The sequence below is a fragment of the Rhinolophus sinicus genome, chromosome 18 (genome assembly GCF_057876585.1).
Source record: "Rhinolophus sinicus isolate RSI-liver-muscle chromosome 18, RSI-T2T, whole genome shotgun sequence".
NCBI classification, from domain to species: domain Eukaryota; kingdom Metazoa; phylum Chordata; class Mammalia; order Chiroptera; family Rhinolophidae; genus Rhinolophus; species Rhinolophus sinicus.
In genome coordinates this window covers 62,994,883-63,014,352 of record NC_142518.1, presented here as the reverse complement: position 1 = coordinate 63,014,352, position 19,470 = coordinate 62,994,883, and the positions used below count along the sequence as shown (strand labels likewise).

Sequence of the window (19,470 nt, the reverse complement as noted above, 5' to 3'; positions counted from 1 at the left end):
CAGCTCAAGGTGCCGTGTTCAATCTTAGTTGCAGGGGGCAGAGCCCACCATCCCTTGTGGGACTCCAGGAATTGAACTGACAACCTTGTGGTTGAGAGCCCACTGGCCCATGTGGGAATCGAACCGGCAGCCTTGGGAGTTAGGGGCATGGAGCTCTAACCGCCTGAGCCACCGGGCCGGCCCTGATTTTTTTAATTAAGGTGTTACAGAACTCGCGCGCTCATAGCCGCTCACACATTGCACACTTGGATAGCAGGCAGCAAGCACTGCTGAAGAGAACAATGCTGACCAGCGACAGTGTCGCTGCTCTTGTCTGGTGCTACTCCCTCAAGTTCACCTGGCACAAAATTAGAATTCAAGAATCTGGAGAATGATGTAGAATTGACTTAACTCAGATTAACTGCTTCTAGCTGAGGTTCGAAATCACTTATGGGGGGCAGAGCTCTTCTTTCCTCCAATCTCAGGTATTTGCTTATCATATACACGTTTTAATATTTCAACACGAATATGGTCCTAAACAACATCTTGCAAGCGGCTTCATTAACGACAACAACTTCCCACTGATTTAAGACCATGGAACACCAGAGTGAGGCCTAGTACGAAGATGATTAACTGATAATGGTTGTTAGAGAAGCAAGAAGAAAAAAAGCTGTTTATAGATATACATTTCTTTTCATATATAACACATTGTGAGTGTGATTTACTTTGCACATGACTGTGTTTACAGAGAAGCGATTCTGCAGTGATTAATAGCCACAGAAAATTAAATTATATTTTGCAAAATATTTGAACTTCATGAGCCTTTAACGTCACATTAAGGCTCAGAATATATTTTTACGTGCTAACTACTTTAAATGACAGCAAATCTTAGAGAAATAATTAATTTTGATAATAGAAATGCAGATAGAACACAGAATACAAAAATGCTAAATGTATGACCCTGCTATATATTTGTTTTGAAATATGATCAGGCAGAATAAACATTTCTTTATATGTCCTTCCAAACTTAATTGATATTGAATCTGAAATTGCAGGTAACTCTAGAATTTTTATGCTACTTTGGAATGCTAGTTTTATGACACTGCTGATGCTTGAAGAGAAATCCATTCAGGGAATCATGTGTGTTTTGAAAAACCGATACGGGTAATTTCAAATTATTGCATATATCTGCATACAAATATTCCTCCTGTTTTTGCAACCCTTCTACCCATTGTGGTTTCCTCATCTGCCACTCATGTCACACCCCAAATCCATTCAATATTTAAGTCCTGCATTTCTCCAGAATTTCCCCTTTCCTTTCCACTCTCACTGCTATGGCTCCTCAGTTACGAAAAAGAGATGACAGATCTTGGAACACTTGATATTATTATAAAATAAGATTAGAGCATAATGAAAGAGTTTAAATTGTGCCTGTAAATTATGTTTTTGAAAACATTCTCAAGGCTAAGAACAATGTTTCTTTCTAGGTATTAATTCCAAGTTTATTAAAAATACTGAGAGTGGGGAAAATTCTATAACCTACATTGCTGCTATTGTAAAATAGTCATAAAGAGGTAAAAATTAAAATGTCAGTGATCACTTTCGTATAATCCTGTCTCTAGAAGAGGACAACAGAAACCAGATAACGCTTCTGGTGCTGACCATTAGTTGGTTATCTACATCCAGATGGAGTTCACTAGGCATATCCTAGAATTTCACTTTTCTAGGCTTTATTTTGGTAAATAGCATTTCTCCAGGAAAGCTGTTAGCAGGGCTAGCGTTTGGCTCACTGCTTTTTCTGGAGGAACAGTTTTCTACCCTCATTGTTACCAATGAAAAGGCAGCGGATACAAAGGTGTCGGAAACGGTGCTGCTCACTGCCACAGGGCAATGGTGTCTTGGAATGTGTTACAGCACTCATTTCCACAGAATCCTCGCTTACTATCGACATGATCTGTACCTATGTTTAAACTGCTTCCATGTCCTGCGATCACCTGCCTGTTTTAATTCCCATCAGAGTGATTATGTTGCAGAAATATAATCAAAATACAAACACAGCTATCCGTCTCCCCTTTAAAAAAAGCTGAAATCACTATCTCAGAGGTATCTACACTCCTGTGTTCATTGCAACATTATTCACAGTACCCGAGATATGGAAACAATCTAAATATCCATGGACAGATGAATGGATAAAGAAAATGTAACGTGTACATATATAAATGCGACATACATACATATATATATTTGTGTATATATATGTGTGTGTGTATATATATGTGTGTGTATGTGTGTGTATATATATGAATATTATTCATCCTTAAAAGAGATGAAATCCAACCATTTGCAACAACATTACATTAAGTGAAATTAGCGAGACACAGAAAGACAAATATTTCATGATCTCATTTATATGTGAAATGGAAAAAAAAAAGTTCAACTCATAGTAACAGAGAGTAGATTACAGGCTGGAGGATGGGGGCAAGTTGGAGATAATTGATCAAAGGGTATGAACTTTCCGTTATAAAATGAGTACATTCCGGAGATCTAATATAGAACATTGTGACTATAGTTAATAATAAGGGATTGTATACTCAAAATTTGCTAAGAGAGTAGATCTCAAGCGTTCTCACTACACACACACACAAAGGTAACTCTGTGAGGTGATGGATATGTTAATTAGCTTGTTGACAATATATACATTTACTGAAACATCACTCTGTGTAACTTAAATATATGCAGTTTTTGTTCGTCAATCATGCCTAATGAAAAAAATATAGAGTGAACTGCACACAGTGGTAGAGTCTTAAAGCCACAAAAATGGTGTCTGGTTTTCCTCAATGCATTTTTCTTAAGAACTTGCATATGTTCCGAGTTCTGATTAGAAAACGTTGGAACCAAAGATTTCCAAAATAAATAAAAATAATCATATATATTTAAAAATGTAAGAATTTCTAGGTGATAAGTCTTTGCACACACGCAGAGCCTCTCAAACCCAGAACACCGTGTATGATTTCATGTGTGTTACTCTCCAAATAACTATATATGGACTTGGATGACGATCAAGAGTTTAGAGAGAGAAGTACGTAATTTTCAGGGCTAATATATATACATACATACACATGTGTAGTATTTTCTGCACATATGTGTACACAAGTGCGTTAGTATTTACTTTCCTTAAAACAAAGGCTCCTTCACAGATAATACAAACGATATACTACATGCAGAACAGAGCAACATCTGGTGCACTGGTTTAATAGAGCATATCTAAAGTTCTACTTATCATTATTCTTTAGTGTTTCAATCAAATTCAATTCCTCTACATGCCGGAAGTGGCCAGGAGACTTTACACCCTCTCAGATGGCTGGTCTCCTTCTAATTCACTCAAAAGGACCGTATTGGTTACCTGGATCCATAGCCCCAGGGTTCTGTATGTACTCTCACTCTCCTGTTGCACTTACCGACCATATGGATTTAAATACTATCGAGGTGCTGATTACTTTCAAATGCCTCTCTCTAACGCCAATATCTCCCTGAACCCCAGGGTCTCATATCCCACTGTCTATTTGATGTGTCCATTTTTATATCGAATAGGCACATAAAACTTACTATGTACACGACTGAACTCCTGATATTCCCAACTCCCAAACCTGGTCCTCATACAGTCTTCCCCACTTCAATCGATGGCAAATCCATCTTTTTTCAGTTGTTCTAGTTACAGCCTCTGGAGTCAGTGTTGAAGAAGTCATAACGTCATACTCCTTCTCCTATTTATCAGCAAATGCTTAATCTTTAAAAAAAAGAGTAAGTGGACGCTCATAACCTTCACCCTTATCCCATCTTTCCTCACTTGATTGACTTCAGTCATCTCCTGATCTCCCTCTACTCCTGCCCTCCTGAAATCCATTTCTGCACATGGCAGCCTGAATGATTCTCTTAAATCGTGTAAGTCAGATCTCACTACGCCCATACTTTCAACCTGCTAATGGTTACCCTTCAAACTCTGAATAAAAGCTAAAGTCCATTCCAGGGCCTGAAAGGTCATACACGCTACTGCCCCTGGCTACACCTCCAACCTCTTTTCCTATCACTCACTTTGGTCTACTTACACTGGCTCCCTCAAGTACAGTCTGCAAGTAGAAGACTCAGGGTCTTTTGCATTCACTCTTCCCATTGTTTGGAATGTCCTTTACTGAGATATGAATGTGGCTTGTTACCTCAGTTTAATCAAGTTTCAGGCCAAATGTCATCTCCATAAAGAGGCCTCCCTGACCACTGTATGTAATACCGCACCCTCCGCCATCCTCTATTTTCTTATTTAACTTTACTTTTCTTCATACCACTGATGACAGAATGGAATTATACTACATTAGTCTATTTCCCCCATGAAAATGAGAACTTTTATTCACTACTGTAGCCCAAGTGTCCAGAATGCTGCGAGGCATATGATAAGTGCTCGATAATTATTTGTTTAGGATATGACTGAATGAATAAATGAACGGCAGGGTGAGTTCTATCATTGCATTATTTTATATTTATACATATAAATATACAGTGGATGCTCATTACTCATAGATTCTGTATTTGTGAATTTGCCTGCTTGCTGAAATTTATCTGTAACCCCAGTCAAAATTCACAGTGATTGTGTAGTCGTTCACAGACACACACGTGCACAGAGTGGTGAAAAATGTGAGGTGTCTCATGCACATGTTTCCAGCTAAGGTTGAACAGGTGACACTCTGCCTTCTTGGCTCAGCTCACATACTATAAAAAACTGTCTTTTTGTGACCTAATTAATGCCATGTTTTCCTCATTTTTGTGCTTCTTTTGGTGATTTTCCTTTTTTTTTAATTTATTTTTTAAATTTATTGGGGTGACAATTGTTAGTAAAATTACATAGATTTCAGGTGTACAATTCTGTATTACATCAGATTTTCCTTCTTCATAATGACCCCCAGGCATAGTGCTAAACTGCTGTGCGGACTTCCTATATGTAGGAAGGCTGTGATGTGCCTTACAGAGAAAATACATGTGTTAAATAGGCTTCTTTCAGGCATGAGTTATAGAGCTGCTGGCTGTGAGTTCAATGTTAATGAATCAGCCATCCATATCTTAATGGTTGTCTTTAAACAGAAACACACATAAAACAAGGTGATGTTTTGATCAGCTGATGAAAATGTTATAACCAGAGGCTCACAGGAACCTAACCCTGTATTACTCCTGGGAACAATGGTTCAGTATTTGATAATTCAGACTTCACAGAACATAACTACTGCAAATAACAAGAATCAATTGTATACACCACATAGAAAATATGAAAAATACAAAAATATTACTGACAGAAAATATTACTGCTAAGTATATTAAATTACTATGATCTTATTGTATATAATTTTATTTAAATTTGTTATTTGCACTCAGCCATTAAAGTTCATTGAAAATTTGATTTTATTCCAAATATATTACATTATATGTATACTCTATGATTCATTTTATCATTTCCCTTAATTTTTAGCTATTTGGGATGTTCCTAATTATGCACTGATATAAATATTATAATGGAGTTCTGGTGCATAAATCTTGGTGCCCACTTCTGATCATCCTCTTAGGACAAATTAAAGGTCTGCAATTAGTTTGAAGCTCTTAATACATTTTGCTTTCCAAAAAGCTGAAGTCATCTTGAACATGCACCATTAACACATAAGGATCTCCCTTATACTACCTGTACCAGCTCTGAGTATGTGTTATTGTTTGTTTTTAACCTCTGCCAATCCAATGGCTGAAACCTTGTATCTCATTGTTTTATGTGCATTTCTTCCATTACTGATGAGGTTGAACATTTTTGGTATGTTTTTCTTCTGAGAGTGTCCTGTCCATGTGCCATTTGCCCATTTAAGGGCTAAGAATCATTTCTAATGAATTTGTAAATGAGGTGGCATATAAATTAAGCCAATTAATAGAAATGTGTGAGATAATTCGTTTTCTTTAGAAGACCACCTATTTATGGTGGTTTCTAGTAAGAAAAGATGCATGAATAAACACAAAAATTAATTTGAAGCATATCCATACCTCCATAGATAACTAAAGAAAAGTGATATATTTAACACAAGGGATACAAATGTACAACTCTGGGACCACAAGTACTTGTCTTATTAGGGTAAAATAAACATGTATTTAGTCGATGACCATATCCTTCAGGAATTGTGGCCAATGGAGTTATTTATTCTTCGTTCATCATCAGTGTGTATTACTGTTCTCTGTGGACACAGACACGCAAACATCAACTAAATGAAACCCCAAATTCTAATGATATCATTTTTATATATTTATTGGTGTACTGTAGTTTTACAGTACTTTACTAATAAGTGTCTGTAGTTGTATGGTGTCATTGGGTGTTACTGATTATAATAATCAGTGTCCCTATTAATACAGAATTTACCAAGGTTTGCATTGCTTTCTCAGTTTCTCTTAAATTTATGGATACAATTTTTTATTTTAGTTTTCTCAACTCTGTTTTTTATATTACCCTCAGTGACGTTACAGTGAAAAGAACAAGGGATATAGAAGTAGCCAAAATCTCAGCGCTTATTAACTGTGTGACCTTGAGCACTTCACGTAATATTTCTGAGATTCAGTCTCCTTTTCTATAAAACCATATTTAATACAGTGCCTGGCACTTAGTGAGCTCTTCATAAATGGTTATTATTATCATTATTAGGTATTTGGAAAAATGCACAATGAAGTGAATAAACAATAACTAGTATAAACATTAGACTTGGGTTTTCTGCTACAAATGCTAGCAGAATTCTTTTCTTTAAAATGCACATAAAAGAAATGCTTTATTATTTTTTTATTAGTTATTATAATAATATTTAAAATTCATGTCTATTTTATTTTCCCCTAAACGTTTACTATTACTTAGAATATTCAATTAAAAACTACACGTGTTTTCTTTTCTTCAATTTTTATACATACTAAGGATGGAGATACTCCAACAAAATAAGATATTGGAACTTTTATGATCAACTCATGAGATGAGCCTCTGTGATCATGCTTTTAGAGTCATATTTCTAAAAGACTGAAAAATGGAGAAAAGTAAGCAACCTGTGATGAAAATAAAATTAATGACATCGTGTATTATTTCGGAAAGCTTTATGATTTAAAAAGTGAATTCTGACCTTCATTTTTAAAATGGGACTGAACAAAAACAAAAAACCTGATTGAAATCATATGGAATTAACACTGTCATACTAGCTTGAATAATAAACATCTATCTATCTGTCTGTCTATCTGTCTATCTATCTATCTATCTATCTATCTATCTATCTATCTATCTATCTGTCACCCTACTTCTAAGGCATTTCCACACTGAATATCCAATTTTATTATCATAATCACATGGAGGGATTAAGTAAGCTAAATACAACCACCTCTATTTATCAAATTAAGGACCATTATTGTACAAATGAGGATACAGACTCTGAAAGGTTAAATGGCCAAACTATGACCCAACAAGTAAGTAACAACAAAGTTGAAATTAGAACATATAAAATGTTATGATTCTCTTCTCTGCACATATTACTTCTAGCACGTGTTTCTTCCACATATGACTATACTAGAATCCTTTCCCACAGGGCTATTAGCTTCCAATAGGTCTCAGGGTTTTTTCTCTTACTATTTTACTGAACGTTTACATAAAAATGTCAGCTCCATTCTGTTCTGACTGTTCCACGTGGAAATACTGTTAAGGAGTTTGGGTCATATAAAATTGGCACAAGTAAATATTGTATTTGTCACTTACCAATTTACTTCATCAACTTGTAGAATATGTATTCCAGATAAAGACCCCAACTAAATTCAAGAAATCACCTCAGCAGTGTAGCCCCCTACAACTTGGTTCTTGTGTCCCAGCAATATTAGAAGGGTGTGAAAAGTGGAGAATGCAGGCAACTGCTTAGGTCGCTCTGATACTGCTGTTGTGATCGCCTGAAATCCCCACCTCCTATGTCCTTCAAACCTGGCTGGTCCTTACTGATGACTCTGTCAGAAGGAATGGTAGTCATGAAAGCGAAGGAACAGTAACCAAGTTGATTTCCAGATTCCACCAATTTTCTCTCGAGGAACAAGGGAATCGCCATTCAGGGCATGAGCCACCTCTTCTGACTCTGCTATGGCAGCAGACAGCTGCTTCTTTCTTCATTAATGTCATTCTTAACCTCTTCCCTTACTTTCCCCTCTCTACCTTGACATAACTACCCAACATCAGTACTTTAACCTATTGCATCAGTATGTCCCTGGGTTTTACTTCAGGAGTCAATCAAGTTGTAACATCTTATGTATGAATATTCACTTTTCAGCTAACGAGCTTGAATTTACAATGAGACAAAACTGAACAATATTCCCACATAGCCTGTTTCCTGACACTGAAGCAAAGACACAGCTATAACAATGACAGCAGTGACAGTCTCTTGGTGAAAATTTTAACTCAGCATATGCTTGGGACACGTTGGGATTCAACAATATACAAGACAGCATAATATTGACAAGAACTATAGAAAAATCACCTTGAATGTTTACATGGTATATAATATGGGTGGAGGGTTTTTTTAAATACTAGAGTGCACACATCAACTCTTAAGACTAAAAGACACTTTGATCAAATCCTTAAGTGACATACAACTTGCTGAAAAAGAAAAAAGTAATTATTTCTAATAACATAAGTTCAACTCTGTCAGCAGATAGTTATACAATGAATGTGACCTAAGCACAGGTTAAACCCTTTTGAATTAAAATGTGGGATCTTTCTCACTTTTCCTAAGACACTACACATTTTAAAAATCTGAATGACCAGCTTATTAAAAATGTTTTGTTAAGGCATACACACATTGTGCACATAGGTGACCAGCGGAATGGATTTTCACAAACTAAACACACCCATGAAAACAGGATCTGGATCAAGAAACAGACCATGACCAGCACCCCAAAAGCCCTGTACGTGGTCCCTTCCAGTCCCTAACCCACTCGATGGGTAATCAGTATAATGATTTCTAAAACCATACATTAGTTTTCAAGAATACATTCTGAAGACCTGATTTTTTTCTACCTGTTATGTAATGTGTAAGAAGTTGAAATTAAATATCTGTCAATATGTCAGTTAATTTAATTATCCACTCTGGGATTAAATAAAGACAGCGCCTAGGATGAGGCTCATGTTCAATAAGCATTCACTGTGCTGAGTTTCCCATGCCACTACTGTGTCAGATTTTACCCTCTAAATCAGATTAATGAAGTCTTACATTACTTCAGAAAGCACCATGCCGGGATGCAGTCAAAAACACAGAATCCTTATATTGTGATGCAGGAGAGGATCAAGTATCAAACTAAGATGTTCCAATAAGTGCTACGGAAGAAGAGGAAAGTAAGAGCCCAGGCAAAGTCAAAACAGTTGAGGAAGCCATTATGGAGGGGTGAGATTTAAGCTGCGGCTTCAAAAAGATACCTAAGGCTCAAAAGAGCGCAGGGAAGGGGGTGTAATTTCAGTTTGGAAAAAGTGCAGAAGCCCATGCTCGTTCAGAGACAGGCAAGGCAATGGTGTGCTTCACATTAAGCGATGCATAGAATCGCCTAGCAGAAAAAGATGCTGCAATACAAAAGCTTAGGTACCCTGACAAGTGCCTACAGAAGTCTATAAAAAATTCAATAACCTAGAAGAAATGGACATGTTCTTACAAATATATAGCCTTCCTACCGTGTTTCCCAGAAAATAGGACCTAGCCGGACCATCAGCTCTAATGCATCTTTTGGAGCAAAAATTAATATAAAACCCAGGCATATTTTACTATAATATAAGACAGGGTCTTATATGACATGATATGATATGATATAACATAACATAACATAATATAAATACTGGGTCTTATATAAGACCGGGCCATACATTAATTTTTGCTCCAAAAGACGCATTAGAGCTGATGGTTTGGTTAGGTCTTATTTTCGAGGAAACATGGTAGGCTGCATCATGAAGAACTGGAAAATCTAAATGGACAAATCAACAGGAAAGAAACTGAATCAGTCATCCGAAACCTTCCCAAAAGCGAAAGTCGGGGACGAGATGGCTTCACTACTGAATTCTACCAAACATTCAAAGAGGATCTAATACCTGTCCTCCTGAAAATATTACAAAAAACTGAAAAAGAGACAATACTCCCCAACTCATTTTATGAGGCCAGATTACCCTGATACCAAACCTGGAAACGATAACACAAAAAAATTACAAACCAATATCTCTGATGAATACAGATGCAAAAATCCTAAAGAAATTCTAGCAAATCGAATACAACAATGCATTAAGAAGATTATTCATCACGACCAAGTGGGGTTCATCCCAGGGGCACAAGGATGGTTCAACATATGTAAATCCATCAATGTGATACATCATATAAACAAAATAAAGGACAAAAATCATATGATTTTATCAATTGATGCAGAAAAAGCATTTGACAAGACACAACATCCATTTATGATTAAAGCACATAATAAAATGGGAACAGAAGAAAAATACCTTAACATAATAAAGGCCATATATGACAAACCCTCAGCTAATCTCATAATTAACAGTGAAATACTGAAACCTTTCGTGCTACATTTAGGAACATGACAGGGCTCTCCCCTATCACCTCTGCTTTTCAACATAGTGTTGGAAGTCCTCGCCAGAGCAATCAGGCAAGAGAAAGAAATAAAAGGCATCCAAATAGGGAATGAAGATGTCAAACTGTCACTCTTTGCAGATGACCTGATGCTATATATACAAAACCTTAAAGACTCTACCACAAAGCTATTAGAAACATTAAATGAATACAGTAAAGTTGCCGGCTACAAAATCAACATGCCAAAGTCCACTGTATTCCTACATACTAACAATGAAATCTCAGAAAAAGAAATAAAAAATAAAAGAAAAAATAAACAATTCCTTTTGCAATTGCAACAACAACAACAAAAATACCTAGGAATAAACTTAACCAAGGATGTGAAAGACCTATGAACTAAGAGTTATACGACATTGTTAAAAGAAATTGAATAAGACACAAAGAAATGGAAAGACATTCCGTGTTCACGGATTGGAAGAATCAACATAGTTAAAATGTCCATATTACCCAAAGCAATATACAGATTTAATGCAATCCCCATCAAAATCCCAATGGCATGTTTTAAAGAAACAGAACAAAAAAATCATCAGATTTGTATGGAACCACAAAAAAGCCCCAAATAGCCAAAGCAATCTCAAGAAAAAAGAACGACGCTGGAGGTATCACACTCCCTGACTTTAGTTTGTACTACAGGGCAACAATAATCAAAACAGCATGGTATTGGCAGAAAAACAGACACATAGACCAATGGAATAGAATTGACAACCCAGGAATAAACCCACATAAAAATGGACAGATAATTTTTGACAAAGAAGACAGAAACCTACAATGGAGAAAAGACAGCCTCTATAATAAATGGTGCTGGGAGAATTGGAAAGTCACGTGCAAAGGAATGAAACTAGCCTGCTATCTGTCACCATGTACCAAAATTAACTCAAAATGGATCAAAGACCTAAGCATAAGACCTGAAACAATACCCTGCACAGAAGAAAACATAGGTACTAAACTTATGGACCTTGGGTAGAAAGAGGATTTTATGAATTTGATTTCAAAGGCAAGGCAAGTAAATGCTAAAATAAATCAATGGGACCATATCAAACTACATAAAAATCTTCTGCACAGAAAACGAAACCACTGACAAAATAAAGACCCAACCAACTGAATGGGAAACGATTTTTCCAAACAATGGCTCCAATAAGGGGCTAATATCCAGAATATACAAGGAACTCATGAAATTCAACAACAAAAAAACAAGCAACCCAATTGAAAAATGGGCAGAGGACCTTAAGAGACATTTCTCCAAAGAGAACATACAAATGGCAAATAGACATATGAAAAAATGCTCAACATCACTAATCATCAGAGAAATGCAAATCAAAACCACAATGAGATATCACCTCACCCCAGTCAGAATGGCTATCATCAACAAGACAAATAGTAACAAATGTTGGAGAGGGTGTGGAGAAAAAGGAAGCCTCATACACTGTTGTTGGGAATGCAGACTGGTGCAGCCGTTATGGAAGGCAGTGTGGAGGTTCCTCAAAAAATTACGAATAGAATTATCATATGACCCAGCAATCCCTCTCCTGGGTATCTACCCCCAAAATCTGAAAACATTTATACATAAAGACACATGTGCTCCAATGTTCATTGCAGCTTTGTTTACAGTGGCCAAGACATGGAAACAACCAAAATGTCCTTCGATAGATGAATGGATAAAGAAGTTGTGGTGTATATACACAATGAATACTATTCGGCGGTAAGAAAAGATGAAACAGGAACATTTGTGACAACATGGATGGATCTTGAGATTATAATGCTAAGCGAAATAAGTCAGACAGAAAAAAGTTGAGAACCATATGATTTCACTGATATGTGGTATATAAAACAGAAAATAACAAAAAGAACAGGAAAAACAAAGAATCAAAACTCATAGACACAGAGAATGGTTTAGTGGTTACCAGAGGGTAAGGGGGAATGGGGTGGTAGATGAGGGTAAAGGGGATCAAATATATGGTGATAGAAGGAGAACTGACTCTGGGTGGTGAACACACAATGTGATATATAGATGATGTAATACAGAATTGTACACCTTAAATCTATGTAACTTTGTAACCACTGTCACCCCATTAAACTTTAATTTAAAAAAAAAATGTTGATTTACGTTGAAACATTTTGCTCAAATCCAAATGGCCATAGTCTCTGCTTCCTTCTACTCCTAATTGAAGATGTTAATATTTTCCACAGTTTCCTCTTGAAATGAAAATGAATTAGAGTGTTTTGATATGTTATGAATTGAAAACACTGGTTGGTAATGAGTACTCACCAGCAAGAAAACATGCTTTTTTTCCTAAGTCCTTTTCATATTTGAGGTTGAAGACATTTTCTATACTTGTTCTAGACCTCTTATAGTTTCTATTATTTTAAAGAAACTCAGTTTGTTAAAAAAAAATTAGGGGTGACTTGGTGAGAGTAAGGAAGAAAGAAGCATAACAAATGGGAAAATTTACGACTTGGATTCCCTAAAACTTAACATTCCCGTAAATTTCATAAGCTATTCATGGTGTTGATATAATTTTTGCTGAATGAATCGCATTCTAAGCTATTTTAAACAGTATATATGAAAAAGTCCAATGGAAGCTATACAAACAATTTAACTTTTTTATTAAAATGATGTAACTGTAGGATGTATACTCAGTTTAACTCAACTGCTAACATTTAAGTAAGGTCAATTCTATTGACATTTTGTCACATTGGTATATTATCATTCTGTGCTTCTAAAAAGTTAGGCTAAAACTCAAAGTTTACATCTGTTAGGAAATCCTACAGTTTAATATTCTCTCACATCTTGTCCTGTGAGTAACCACTATATGTTAAATGCTCCAGGATTTTGTTCCATAATTCGAATATTTGTCAATAAAACCAACAGTGGACAATGTAAAAGTAATTTTTTTCAGGCATTACAATGAAAGATAGAAGTTTCAGCCCTTGTTATAGAAGTTTCAGCAGATATTACAGTGAGACAGGTTACTGCCATTAGTTCTCATGTGACTTTTAATCTTTACTGTTCACCATAAACCATCATGGTTTGGTGGCCTCCGTTATTTTATGTCTTCTCTGTTATTAACTCAATTGTTTCCGATTTTAACTTTCTGCTTGAAAGGAGTAAAATATGGACGAAGAAATATTGTTAAATCCCAGTGTCGTATTAATTCTGACTGATCTTGTTTTTTCTCTCATATTTACAGCAAACAGTAATTTTGAGTTTGCGAGTCTCTATTTATCACTTTCCCACCTCTTAATTTGAAACATGCCTGCTACACTAAAATGACATGCAATGCTACAAGTTAATAAACATTTATTGAGCATCTGCTTCGGAGATGCTGCACTAGCACTGAGACTGTAGGGACAAATGGGGCGTAGTCCTTGCCACTGAGGAACTCAATCTAGGGGGTACATAGAGAAGCAAACAATTAATAAAAAATGCAAATGTGTATGTGCTGTATTACTAATAAGGCTAACGTGCTACTGTGACACAGAAAAAGGTGAGAGTAATTTCATCAAAATCGGGCAACAGAGACTGTGGACCACTACACAGAGGAAGTAGCATTTACAGTCCAGTAAGTCTTTCATTTGGTCAGCATTTATTTTCTATATGTTTTCCAATATGTGAGCATGAATCTCTGTTGTATATTTTAGACCACAAAGGAAGCAAAAACGGAGCTGAAATATATGTAATAAAATAACTCCAGACAAGGTCTGCAAACTTTCATTGACTCTCCCACCCAGTTGTGTAATTCTTATATCATTCTGGGCCTCAGTTTCTTCAACTGTAAAATGATGAATTTGGACAAAATGCCAGCTTGGGTCCCTTTTCGCAGGAACTAGATGATCTCCAAAGCTTCTGCCAGCTCTATAGTTTCAGAAAATGGTTTTTGTTTGTTTGTTTGTTTGTTTGTTTGTTTTTCCATTCCCCAACATTTTTACTCTGCTATTGTTTTACTTTTTTCTTTTTCTTTATTTCATAGATGTTTTTCCCTACAGTATGTTCTCTAATCTGAACTTTTATCATTATTAATCCTGTGAAGAAGTCTGAGTGGATAAAAACGTGATCAGCGTTATTTACTATGACATGGAAAGGTGGCAGATATCAAAAGGTGTAGTTGGTCATTAAATTTTATAATAATTGATTTAACACAAAAGAAATTAACACTGTTTATAGGAAACGTAACCAGCTTCTCTTTTGTATGCTGACACTAATATAACTGAAGTGAACCCCATTTTGGATTTACGCAAAACCATAGGATTAATAGTGCCCTCAAAGACATTAATGTAATTTTTCCCTATTGAGTGGAATAGTTTTATTAAACTTTACTAACCCCTTTGGTTTAATCCCTGGAGCTGACCTATAAAACATTAGAGGTTTTAAATCAAACTGTAAAAATCCTCAAAGCTGAAAGTTAAAGGGATAGCCATAAGGGGGGAAAAATAATAAAGATTTATAAATTATGTCTAGTAACTAGCAATGCTTTACACAGCATAATATCTAGATATCTATTATATGTATTTATATACGCACATATACATGTAATCTTTAAAATTAATCATTGGGAAAAGGTAACTGTGGCTTATCTGAAGTACCTTCAATATTTTAAAGGTGTCAGGGTCTCTATAGCAACCTTTTTTCTCTCTCTCTCCAGATTCATTGGTATGTCAAACATGAATGAGAGGACTTGCAGATTTGTAATTTAACCTCGAATAAAATGACCAGAGCAATATTATTTTATTAATTTCACTGGTAACAAAATTACATCGTACTGTTTGATTCTGAACTTATTCACACGGGCTATGAGAATCTCTGTTTAGAAGAAAGTTTGCCCCTCTCCTCTCTCACCCTGCCTGTCTGCCTCCTCACTCCCTGAAATACCAACTAAATAGATAAATAAACACATGAAACCAAAACAAAACAAAACCAGTCTATAATTCTTTAGGCGATGCTTCATAAATTTTTCCCACCCAAGTAGCCCTAATGGAAGAGAAGATTGAACACGTACCCCTAGGGATCCGCTGCAAGTGTGAAATTTCTGTGAAGTCATCTTTTTTATTTTAAAAATTCATGTGGACTTTGCATTCTACTCCATTACACATATATCTGTTTCAATGTAGAAATTATGTGTTTTTCCCCAATATCTTTGAGTTGCAGAGCTCTAGTAAAATACGCTAATTTTACACTATAGCTTTGCAACTTTCAAGATACGCAGAATTTTAGAAGCTCAGCTTTACAAAGAATAAAAGTAATTATAAAATAAATTTTTCTATGGATCTCACATATATCCTACCTTCAGTATCCCTTTCACTTCGACAATTTTTTCTTTGTCAGTTAATTGAGGCCTATCACTTCAGTTATTTGCTATGCCAGACAGAAAAGCTCCTTCCTTACTCTGTCAAAATAAGATACTCGAATTCTAATAATCCAGTAACAGAGAGAAAAGGTATTAGTAGTCATACAGTTGTCCCTAAAAATGAGTTATATAATTCAATCATTAACTGAATTAGTTTCATCTTATTTGTCTCTCTCCAGTTTAAAAAGAAAGGTACTTTTTTATTTTAGTTTTCAAAGGCAATCATTTCACAAGGAGATAGCCCATTATCAAATAAAATGAATTATGTGGTGTTGATCTCTTTTTTTTTTCCAATTTTTGCTGGTGGACTGTGGAATATAACAAGGGTGCCAACAAAATGCATACAAATGGACACTTTGGTCAATGTTGCTCAAACAGTAGTTCGCCATAATCAGAAGTGTCTGGACGCTGATAGTAACCACTTTGAGCACCTCTTGTAATTGCAGAAGTCAAACGTGACTTGCATTCATCTTTTGTTATCAGTATATATTGAGTATTACAATTTTAATATAGTTTTTTCCTTTCTTAAAATGTGTATTTTTTTGGAGGGGTGGAGCACCGTCGGTATATATGCTATACACAGTACTGGAGGTTACAGGATGAGATTCAAACAGGACTGAAATGTATGTTAAGCAAACAGGGTAAGTTAGACTCCAGTACCAAGAAAATGTATAAATAAAAGGTAGTTGGCTTGTTTCACCATGATTTGTTTTTTCCTGCAGACTAAATTCAAAAGTATTTTCTCCTAAGACTTTGTAATGAAATATGAGGAAAAAAATAAATAATAAATAAAAGGATTCTGGACAGTGATTTGACAAATGAAGAATCTGTTGTGTTGGAGGACAGGGCAGGTGAGATTTCCAGGCATGGGATACAGTATGAAATCAAACACAGAGACACGATTATTAGAAAGGACTAAAAACGGCTCAAGAGAAAATATGTCCGGGCACACTGAAATAAGAACTAGGAGGCAATGAAAGCGGGATGCAAGCAATCGGAATGTGCTTAAGAACTTTTTGAGTTGAGAACTCTGAGCCTGAATTTCACAGAGAAAGAAAAAGAACTAGTGAAAATAATGTGAGAATGGGGATTGCTGAGGCCAAAACAGTGAAATAGGAAGAGGATTTCTGGCAAAATCTCCTGAATACACTGGCAGGAAGAATACACAAAAACAGATTTTGCTCTTGAAATGGATAGAGAGGAAGAAGTTGGTGATATTGTAAAAGAAAAATATGAAAGGATTTACCAAAAGCCCAGACACAGGAAACAAATAGAATTGAATATATATAACACATTCTTAGCCGAGCCTGGAGGAACTATTGGAAACTTATGATCATTTCCTTCTAATAAGGCAATAGCAACAACTATAATATCCATAGTATTATATCAATTACTACCACTACTACTGCTACTAGTGGTATAGCAACAACTGAATATTTACTATGTGCTAAACATTTTACTGCGTACTCTGAACATGTTAACTCATTTATATTATTATTACTGTCATTCCCATTTTACAGATGAGGAAAAAAAACTTGAAAGTATAAATTACTAGCTCAAGGTTATAGAACTAATTAAGTACTAGAGCTAGGATTACAATTTTATATTATCTAACTCACAAGGCTGTGCTCCACAGGCCTCAATAGCAGCAGTGGCTAAAAGTGTACGATATGATATAGATTTAGAAACGGACACACATATAGATACATAGATGTAGATAAACAGGTGTTCAGACTTAAAAATCAAAGCCGATATAAGCTTCATTCCAGATTTCATTAGTTATTCCAGATTATTTTGACTAAAAATATGTTTATCAGCTATATTCATGCAAAGTATGCTCAATGTAAGAATTAAAAACTACCGTTGTACAACTGACAGATCATTTTATTTGAACATATCCTTGGCATGCTTCCTCCCAAAATCTTTCTGAAATTGAATCTACACACTGAGCTAATGAAATTTAGAAAAAAACTCTGGTAAAGGGCAATGAAAAAGTAGTAACAGCCCTGTAATGATCTAATTTCAGAATTGGTCTGATTTGTGATATTTCTCGTTTCAAATTATAATACAAATTTTCTAAATGTTGTTATTATTCCACTTTATTTACATGTTAGTAAATATGCCTCTAGTCATAAAGGTGTGTTTTTAATCCATGGACCAAGATATAGAAGTTCTTTAGAAAAGCACCTGCCAGAAAGCTGCTATTATAGTTGCAGTGAGTATAATTTTCCATCACATCATCAACTTCCTTTTTATAAAAAAGAAAGCAAATAAATAGTACTATGGAGTCAAAGTTGGTCTCCTAGTGCTATTCTGGTCCTTGGACTACAAATTGCGACACACTAAATTCAATTAAAGAAATACGGTGACGATCTGATTGACAATACCAGACCAGCAGAGATGACAGCTAAACAATATTACGCAAACTATATTTTGGGCTTTATAGACACACTGTTTTCCCCTTCAAAGGGAACTAACAGATTTGTATGGATTGTAATAAACTTGGTAAATGTATATGCTTTGGAGTCCTTACTGAAAGTCCTCAGAGTTAGAGAGAAATGGAATTACCACAGTACAACTTAAAATATAAAATCTGTGGCATACTTCTCTTATCTACGAGGGACAATGTACTTCTCCACAGACATAATCTCACCTTGAGAAAGTATTTCCTTAATCCTCCTTCCTTTCATTTTTCAACTTCTTGCAACGGGAGATAATACTCACTAACCAACAAAGCTAATTAGCTTGAATTACAACCGTGGAGACATTTTTGTTCCATTTCCTATTCCTCAGTGGTGCCAAGGTGTGCCTATTCTAATTCTTCAATGATGACCACACTGCTTAGCACGACACTGAAATCTCTGAGAGGATCACCTTACTGTTCCAGCCTTACAGTCAAGCACTCTTCCATTCATCCTAATACATTCTGCCACTCGACCTTGCTCATACTGTTTGCTCTCTGAAAAGTATGCCTTTTTCCATACCTATAAAAATCCTATCTTCATGTTTAATCCCTTTTGGACTTTTCCATGAAGCCTTCTCTTATCTACCCATTCAGAAGTACTTTCTCTCTCATCTAAACCACAGTACATTAACTTTTCATGTAGCACTTCTCATATTGATCCTTATTTTATAAAGTATTTGTACGTGTGTTTCTTTCTACTTGCCAGAGTTTAAATACACTCAGGCAAGAACAGTCTCACAATCATTTTGATATCACCAAAAGACCCATAGTATGATTCCTTTGCAAACAATACAGTCCCGTGTTTATGAAATGAATGAATGAACGAATGTACTATCTGATCAGAGATATGAAAGTTCAATAACCTAGCAGTGTTAAAAAAAAATAAAGCAAGTCAAAAGCATGCCATTAAAACACACTATGCTATCAAATATAAGCTAATGGAAACTCCATTTTCTTACATGAACAAAGAAACAAAAATATA

At 35.5% G+C, this 19,470-nt stretch overlaps 1 protein-coding gene across 3 annotated transcripts in view; it reads right to left on the bottom strand.

Moving 5' to 3' along the window:
• The window catches only part of DIAPH2 (diaphanous related formin 2), an 832,169-nt gene that overhangs the window by 367,320 nt on the left and 445,379 nt on the right, over nucleotides 1-19,470 (bottom strand). The window lies entirely within an intron of this gene.